Source organism: Cavia porcellus, unplaced genomic scaffold, assembly GCF_034190915.1.
Source record: "Cavia porcellus strain 051 isolate PalLab524CR breed Dunkin Hartley unplaced genomic scaffold, mCavPor4.1 scaffold_61, whole genome shotgun sequence".
Classification (NCBI taxonomy): domain Eukaryota; kingdom Metazoa; phylum Chordata; class Mammalia; order Rodentia; family Caviidae; genus Cavia; species Cavia porcellus.
The window spans coordinates 751,006-760,541 of NW_026947544.1; positions in this window are offsets into that span (position 1 = coordinate 751,006).

The following is a 9,536-nucleotide window of genomic DNA, read 5'->3' on the forward strand; positions in this document are numbered from 1 at the left end:
CCGCACGGGAAATACTTCCCAGAATCAATAACTGGGACCACTTCTTATTAAAAAGTTTCTGCATGTCAAAAGAAATCTCCAGCATAGTGAAAAGAAAACCCACAAACTGGGAAAAGATTTTAGTGAACTCTCTCTCAGACAAGGGCCTCTTGTCTAAAACATACAAAGAATTAAAGAAACTCAGACCTCCGAAATTCAAAGATCCAATCCAAAAATGGGCATCTGAGATGAATATGCAATTCTCAGATGAAGAAATGCAAATGGCAAATAAATACATGAAAAAATGCTCATCATCATTGGTCATTAGAGAAATGCAAATTAAAACCACACTGAGATACCATCTCACTCCTGAAAGAATGGCCAGGATCAAGAAAACCGACAACAAATGCTGGAGAGGCTGTGGGGAAAAAGGAACTCTCCTGCACTGCTGGTGGGAGTGTAGACTGGTACAGCCTTTGTGGAGATCTGTCTGGAGATTTCTCAAAAAGTTGGGACTGGAAATCCCATTTATTCCAGCTATTCCACTTCTAGGCATATTCCCAGAAGAACTGAAAGCATCATACCACAGTGATATATGTGCACCTATGTTTATAGCAGCACAATTTGTAATCGCCAGATCTTGGAAACAACCCAAGTGCCCATCAACTGAGGAATGGATAAAAAAGTTGTGGTATTTCTATACAATGGAGTATTATTCAGCTATAAAGAAGGATCACATTGAGATATTTATCAATAAATGGGCACAGCTTGAGACCATACTCATAAGTGAAATAAATCAATCTCGCATGTGTGAATACCGAATAGTTTCCCTAATGTAAGTAATGATTCAAATATATAAAAATATGTGGTAATCATGATTCCCCATTAGGTGGCCTTGAAGCCTTATAAAGTTTTCACTCATTAATTAGAAAGGCTTTATTCTGGGCTTCTTGATATGAAAATATTTGAAGCTAGAGTATATGAAGTTTTACCCAAATATTTCAAGGAAAAAGACACTATGGTAACTACTATTAAGTCAGGTTATAAGGTGGTGAAGTATTAGGTTATTGAAACAGTCATGCTGTGACCTCTATTGTTATATTGTTATGTCCTGTTTTATCTCAATCTCCCCCTTATTGTTTCAAAAAAAATTATTTAGTCATTTCTTATGTTTGTCTTAATTAAAGAAAAATTCAAAAAAATTAGGATATATAAATAGTAACTCTTTTCGATTTCCTATTAACTTGTTTTGAAGTCCTGTAGTACTCCCACGGTCTTGTTTTGACTGATTAGACTCTGTTCCATTCTATATGATAGTATCAAGTTTGAAGACATAGGCAACTACTTTGAAGACAATAAGATTCACTAAGATACCCATTCTGGTTTGACTATTGTCTTCTTTGGAAGTCCTGTAATGTTTACAATGCCTAAGTTTTATTGGTCTTGTTCTCTACTGTTTTGTTCACCTTTATAATATCTAATAAGATAGACAATTCTTTTTAAGGAAACAAGGGACAACGTTGATAACCATTGTTGATAAACTTGTACTCTGTTCTACACCATGTGCTACGTCTATCCTTGGTATTGACTGACAGCTTTGTTTTGCCATATTTGACTGTATTCTTCCCCCCCCCCCAAAGAAAGTAATAAGCACTAAGGAGTAATAAAATCCAAGATGTGTAAATTTTGTTGTAAAAAAGAGAGGGAAAAAAAAAAGAAAAGGAGCTCTAACGGATATAAGCAAGTGTGTTTGGGGGTGTAAAATAGCTGACTTTATCAATGTTTTTGGAACATTGAACACAGCTGTTTGCAGTCTCCCTGTTTGAATGTCCACCTTGTGTTCTTTGATACTGTGATCTGAGGAACTATTTTCAAGAAAATAGTGTGTAATCTACTAGCAGGTAATTTCTTACTGTTATGGTTTTTTGTTTTGTTTTGTTTTGTTTTGTTTTGTTTTGTTTTGTTTTGTAGTTCTGTATTGCGTGTACCCTTACGCCGCTTTGGTTTGTTTTGTGTTTTTCTCTTTTTCCTCTTAAATAAAAAAAAAAAAATCTGAAAAAAAAAGAAATAACAAATAAATGGCTACAAGATGACAGAAAGAAGCACAATTTCAGAGTGACAGGTGCTGGTAAAGAGGCAGTGATCAACACGAAGGAAATTAAATGGCTATTTTCAGAGTAATAGAAGAAAACTTCCCAAACATGAGAAATGGATCTTGCCTGCAGATAAGTGAGGCATATAGGACTCCAACTAGCTATAATCAAAGCAGATCTACACCCAGACATATAATAATCAAGAACCCAGAGCTTCAGCACAAGAATAGAGTATAAACAATGTTACAGAAAAGAAGCAAATCATCTAAAAAGGAAACCCAATCAGAATCACATCATCTAAAAAGGAAACCCAGTCAGAATCACATCAGACTTATAAACAGGAACCATTAATCAAGGAGAGTTTGTAATGAAGTGTTTCAAATGCTGAAAGAAAACAACTTCCAATCCAGATTAATCTACCCTGCACTGTCTTTCAAAATTGATGGAAAAATAAGATAATTCCACAATAAAGCACAACTGAAGGAATTCATGAGTACAAACCCAATCCTACAGAGAGTGCTAAAAGATATTGTAGACAGAGATAAAGATGATCATGGTTGCAGGAAGAGCAGCAAATGAAGACCACCTAATAAAACAGGAAATTAATGAAGGGGAAAGTGGAGAATGGTAGAGACAAAATAATGCATGCTGGTTGTAATCATTAATGCAGATGGCCTCAGGTCAGCAATAAAAAGAATCACAGCAAGAGAGCATCAAGCAACAAGATTCATCAAAAGGATGTACACAAGAATCACATTTTAAGGAAATTTATAAACTGAAAATCAAGGGAGAGAAAACAATTGTTCCAAGTGACAGTACACCAGAAAAATAAAAGGAAGATCAACTTGCCTATTGGCCACAGAATGTATAAGAAAGATACGGCATTTCCATGCAGTGAAAAATTACCCAGATATAAAGTAGAATGATCCCAAGGCTTCTGTTGGTAAATCTACACAAACTGAAATCATATTCATGGGTGAAATAGTTTGAACTCATATGCATGAATCTCAGCATAAGAAAAAGAATCAGTTAATAGAATCCAAAAGCCATAAAGTTTATAAGAGTAAAAGGAGAGGAAACACCTGGGAGGGAAAGGTGGTAACTATTGTTAATTTCTCATTGTCTTCTCTTGAACTCTAGTATTGTATTCATAATTTGTTATGTTTGATTTTGTTCGGTATTGTTTTGTTATATTTTATTCTGTCTGGTGATAGGGGCAGCTATTTTGAATGTAATGACACATAGTATAATAATCTTGGTTTCCTATTCTATTGCTTTGAAGTTTTATAATTCTTTCCTTTATTTGTTTAATTGACTGTTTTGTTTTGTTTGACTTTATCTTTTTGTGATGGTGTGAACAACTATTTTGAAGAAAACAGTCTAGTAGCCATTGCTAATTTCCTGTTATCTTGCTTTGAAATCTACCATGCTTTTGATACTTTGCTTGGATCAGTTTTATTCTGTTGTGTTTTAGTTAATTTTATTATGTGTGATGGTATGAAAGTTTTATTATGAAGATGAGCTATTATAGTAGATATTGTTCATATCTTGTTATCTGGTTTAGAAGTCTTGTAATGCTTTCAATCTTTAGAATGGCTTGATATGATCTCATTATGTTGGCTATTATTGTGTGTGAATGTATGGTTAACATTTTGAAGAAAATAAGAGACATTATGGTAAAAACTGTTAAACTCTTGTTGTCTTTTCTGTAGAGCTCTCTTGCTTGAAGTGTTCTGTTCTGATTTTCTTTGTCCTGTTTTGTTTACTTTTGTATTAATCTCTTTAAAATTAAAAACAAAATAGCATACATTACAAATTATGGATGTGAGAGAAATGATCAAACATTCAAACACTGGAAGCACAACAGGTTTCTTTTGATGAGCAGAGACTATTAGTAAAATAATATCTGTGCATACATGTGTTTATAAGTTACACACATATGCATATGGTAACACACCACAAACACACACACACACAGTGTGTTTTCTTCTATTTTTCTTCTTGCGGCTGTCCCAGTAGATTTTCCTTTTGAATAGTTTATGTCACTTTCACTTTTACAATATCTATTGTATATTTCACAATATCTATTGTATATTTTGGATCTCATTTTATCTCTTTTTTTTAATATGGGAAGGCCATACAATTTTACACATGTAAGTGTGATATATTTCACTTATGAGTAGTCTCAAGTGGCATTTATTTACCTATAGAAGCTCCATATCATCAAGCTTTCTATCTTTGAGTAATACAGTTTTGAATCAAAATGTTGTACCTTTATTTTCCCCATAGTTATATCTTCTAAACAAAGAAAATAATATATTCTTGAACAATCAATGGAATATAAAAGCAATCAGGGATGAACATTTAAAGGTGAAAAAATATGGCACAGAATATATCAGAATGTCTGGGACACAGCAAAAGCAATTTGAGAGAAAAAATCATAGCTATAGGTCCCCACAATAGAAAATGACATAATGATACATGCTAAGGTTCTAGGGAAGCAAGAACAATCTAAGCTGCTTTTCAGTGAGTATTTTTTAAAGAAGTAACATGAAGTCACCAGTAAAATAAGAAATCTTATTGTTCAAGTAAAAGATAGTTATATTTAGTACATCTCAACCAATTTTATGTTTGTTTTTATAATCTTGTAAAACCTAGTACGTCTTAGGTAAACCATTTGTAATTATGATGATGGTGGTAAACTGAAGATTACTGATGGACTGGCTTCCAAGGTGGCTTTTATGCTAGCAAATGCACAAAATTCATAGACAATAAGAATCATGAATTTCTCACTGGTAACAGATACAAACAATAGCCTCACTGGCTGTGGAGGAAAACTATACAGCAAAACTATACAAACACATGGAAGTTTTTAAGTGCATACACTGACGTAAAATGGTGTGTTGATGTGTTAAAGGTTGTGTTGATGTGTTAAATTTTGTTCTGATGGTCTAACTGAATCTAAATGTCATGTAATCACTTCTTAGTAGGTCAGCTGCATTAGCAATTCTATGGCAGCTGGAAGGCCTCTTCATTACAGACATATTTATGTTTGGAGAGTTTGAGAACAACTTTTCTCCACCAGTTTTAACAACTTAGCTAGATTTTTGCTATCAGTATTATCTTTGGTTTTTGGGTTTTTCTCTAAAGTAGGAAATAATGCTAGAGGTACCGGAAAATAATTTCCTAGTTCTGAATCTTCTTGTTACTCTTGGTAAAAGTTGTGGATACCCTCATTTAAAATTTGAATTCTGAAAGAACTGTAACTAGAATCAAAGAAGAAAGTCATTTATTTATATTTTGTATGAGAAAGAAGGTACAATCTATGAAAGTAAACTATGAAATTACAGACTTGAATTTTAAGTCCAAAAGGACATCAAATAATATATAAAATCTGTATCCTATGAAGGTACAGATTTCAATTTTGAAAAGGACATGATACAAATTAAAGTATGAATCCTTTTAGTTTTTCTGAAAGAGATCTTGAATATCACAGTAAGGTATTAAAGATCTTCAAGGGAAAATAGCCACAGTGAATACTTCTGTTAAGTAAGTTGAGCATACATTCATTAGTATTTTAAGTCATTGTGAAGATATCATAAAGAATTTAAGACATTAAAACTTCATATAATTTTCAAGTGCTTTTATTCTACATATGAGGTAATAGTATATAAAACAAAACCATAAACATTGAAAACATAGTGGAAGGTGAACAAGTTTCATATCTTGTTTAAAACAGGCTCCATTTTCTTCTGCAATGAAGTCAGTGAGAAGTGGATCTTTGAAATGATTCCTTTACTCTCCTAAATCCATAAAGATTAAGCTGCGTCACTAAGCTTTTCATCATATTAGTTTCAAATATTCTGCAATGTGTTTTTATTTCCAAAACTTCTTTTTCTAAAAATTCTTCATCAATGACTATGGATGTTCCAGCCTCATCCAACCAAATGACTTAATTTTTCATTTTCAACTTATTTCCAGTTTCTCAGGAAACTTTAGAGAAAGAAAGTCATTATCTACATCTCACTCTGAGATATATATTTTTTGGTCTCTAACAAAACATCCTTGAGAGAAAATCTGAAAAAGTGTGCTCTTCAACCACAGATCTTAACTCTGAATCCTCCATGAATCTGATCAGACCATGAAGATGCAATGTAAGTACCCGTGCCATTTGATTCATCTTTAGAAATAGCGTCTTGAATTCCTAAAGAAATCTGTGCCATCTCAAATAAAGTTTTCCTCAGTGAATCTTCTTCTGGATGATACTGAACACTGAAGCTTTATATATTGTTTCAAAGAGCTCACAATTAAACTGAACATAGCCCTCACAATGATTACCTGTGACTTCATCCTGCCTGAATACTTATGGTATCACAAAACGACATCTCCTAGTAATTAATCTGTAACATCCAGCATGAGTGGATCTTTTTTCTTGTATTCTGAAGTTTATATTTATATGATATCTAATATCATATAATATCTCATTTCCAAATAGTATTTCAAACAAAACAATCAACTAGTCTTAATTGTAAATGCCTGCAAATGTTATTTTAATTTTTACATGTAAATACACTTCCAACCCTACAGGAACAGAACTGTAAATGGGACATAGGCTATATCTTTTATAAATTTAATAGGACTCAAATGAATATGATATAGCTTTAATTTGGACATAGTTTATTACATTTACTATTAATGGTAGATGTGAATAGATGTGAATAATGATTTTATTCACTATATTTTAGGAAAAGCTTTTATTCTATGTTTGATTTTCCTTTGATAATGACTTTAAACAAAAATTGCTTTTTCAGTTCTTTATATATTCTTTATTTGAATCTTCTATGTGTGAAATCAGTGCTCACAGCTTTTCTTTCTATTTGTATGCTGACTTTAATACACACATGCATTTGTAGAATAAAGTAATAACAGAAATAAAAATAATGCTACCACCACCAATAATAACAAAGGAACATGGGCAATTAGAAGGGACAGTTAAAAGGGAGACACTTTTAACTAGCAAATTAAAATCAGAATTAAAAATGTAATACAGAGGCTGTGCTGCTGAAAACAGTTGAGGGTAGCAATAATCAACCGCAGATAAAAATGAGTCTTTTAGAGTTCTGAAGGTGAAAAGACCACATCCTCTTGGGATATGTTCTATAGCAAGAATGCCAAAGATGTAAAAGGAGGTTGACTGATTTACTTATAAATAAAGTGAAGTAGCCAGCATATTAGCCTGGATCCCATCCTTAAACCTACCTTGTCTTACCCATGCCTTACATGAAAATCAACATTACCAGTAATGGTGGAATGCAATGAAAGCCATCCTCAGTGGAAAATTTATGGCACTGAGTTCCCACAACAGGAAAACAGAACAAATACAAATAAACAACCTAATGCTACACCTCAAACATTGAGAAAAAGAAGAGTAAGTCAAGCCCAAATCCAAAAGAAGAGAGGAAATTATAAAAATCAAAGAAGAAATCAATGCAATAGAGACTAAGAAAACAATCCAAAGAATCAATGAGTCAAGTAAGTAGTTCTTTGAAAGAAAAAATAAAATTGATAAGCCCCTAGCAAATCTTATTTTAAAAAGGGAAGAAAAAGCTCCAATTCATGCAATAAAAAATGAAAAAGGAGAAATCATTACAGACCCAATAGAAATACAGAAGATCATCAACACCTATTTCAAAAGACTCTGCTCTCAAAAGTTTGATAACACAGAAGAAATAGACAGATTCCTAGAAACATATGAAGTATAAAGGAAAGGTCAAGAGGATGCAAAACTGCTGAACAACCAAATTTCTATTAATGAAATTGAAAATGTAATTAACTCCTTACCTACAAAGAAGAGACCAGGCCCAGATGGATTCACTGCAGAATTCTACAAGAAATACAAAGAAGAAGACCTAATGCTGAAACTCCTTGAACTCTTCAATGAATTTGAAAGAGAAGAAATCCTTCCCAAGGCATTCCTGGAAGCAAATATTACTCCAGTATCAAAATCTGAGAAACACCCAACTAAAAAAGAGAGCTATAGACAAATATCCCTAATGAACACAGATGCCAAAATCATCAAGATTTTTAGCAAATCATCAAGAAGATTATACATCATCACCAAGTGGGATTCACCATAGGCATAACAAAGGTGGTTCAATATATATAAGTAAATAAATGTAATCCACCATATCAAAAAAGCCAAAATAAGAATCACATGATCATTTCTGTAAATGCAGATAAAGCTTTTGATAAGGTCCAACATTCATTCGTGATAAGAACTTTACAGAAAAGTTGAATAAATGGTCTTTACCTCAACATATTAATGGCCATCTACGACAAATGAACAGCCAGCATCATACTAAATGGCCAAAACTTGAAGGCCTTTACTTTAAAATCAGGCACAAGACAAGTATGTACTTTATCACTACTCCTATTTAATATAGTACTGAAAATATTAGCCAGAGCAATTAGACAAGAGAGAGAAATACAAGGGGTAAAGATAGAAAAAGATGTTAAATGTTTGCAGATGATATGATTCTCTACATAGAAGACCCCCCTAAACTCCACTGAAAAACTCTTAGATATAATAAATAAGTTCAGTAATATAGCTTGATATAAAATATACTCAAAAATAAATAGCATTAATATCCACTAACAACAAAATCACAGAGAAAGAAATAAAAGAAGACATAACCTCACAATAGCAACCAAAAAAAAATGAAATATTTAGGAATTAATCTTACAAAAGAAGTGAAAGACCTATACAGGGAAAATTATAATACATTTTTTAAAAAATTGAAAATGACCTTATAAAATGGAAAGACGTCCTTTGATCACGGATAGGAAGAATAGATATTGTGAAAAGCCATTCTCCCAAAACTCTTATGCAGATTCAATACAAAACCAATAAAAATACCATCAACATACCTCACAGATCTAAATAAATCACTCTTATAATTCATCTGGAGTGAGAAGAGACCTAGAATATCAAAGACAGTTCTAAGCAAAAAAGGCAAGGTAGGAGACATCCCAATCCCTGACTTGATGTTATACTAAAAAGCAATAGTAGTAAAATCAATATGGTACTGGAATCAAAACTGATCTGAAGATTAATGGAATAGATTAGCATATATAACTACAACTACAAACATACTCAACCACTTTATCTTTGATAAAGGAGCCAAACACTTTCACTAGAAGCATGATAGTCTCTTTAATAAATGGGGTTGGAAAAAAGTGGCTCTCCATGTGATGAAAACTAAAACTAGACCCATGCCTATCAACTTGTACTAAATTAAAATCTAAATGGATCAAAGATCTGAGTATCAAAACAGAAAAACTAAATCTATTGGAAGACAAATTGGGTAGAAACATTGAAGACATAGGAGTAGGTAGAGAATTCATGAATAAGACTCAAACCATATGGGAAATACTTCCCAGAATCAATAACTGGGATCATCTCTT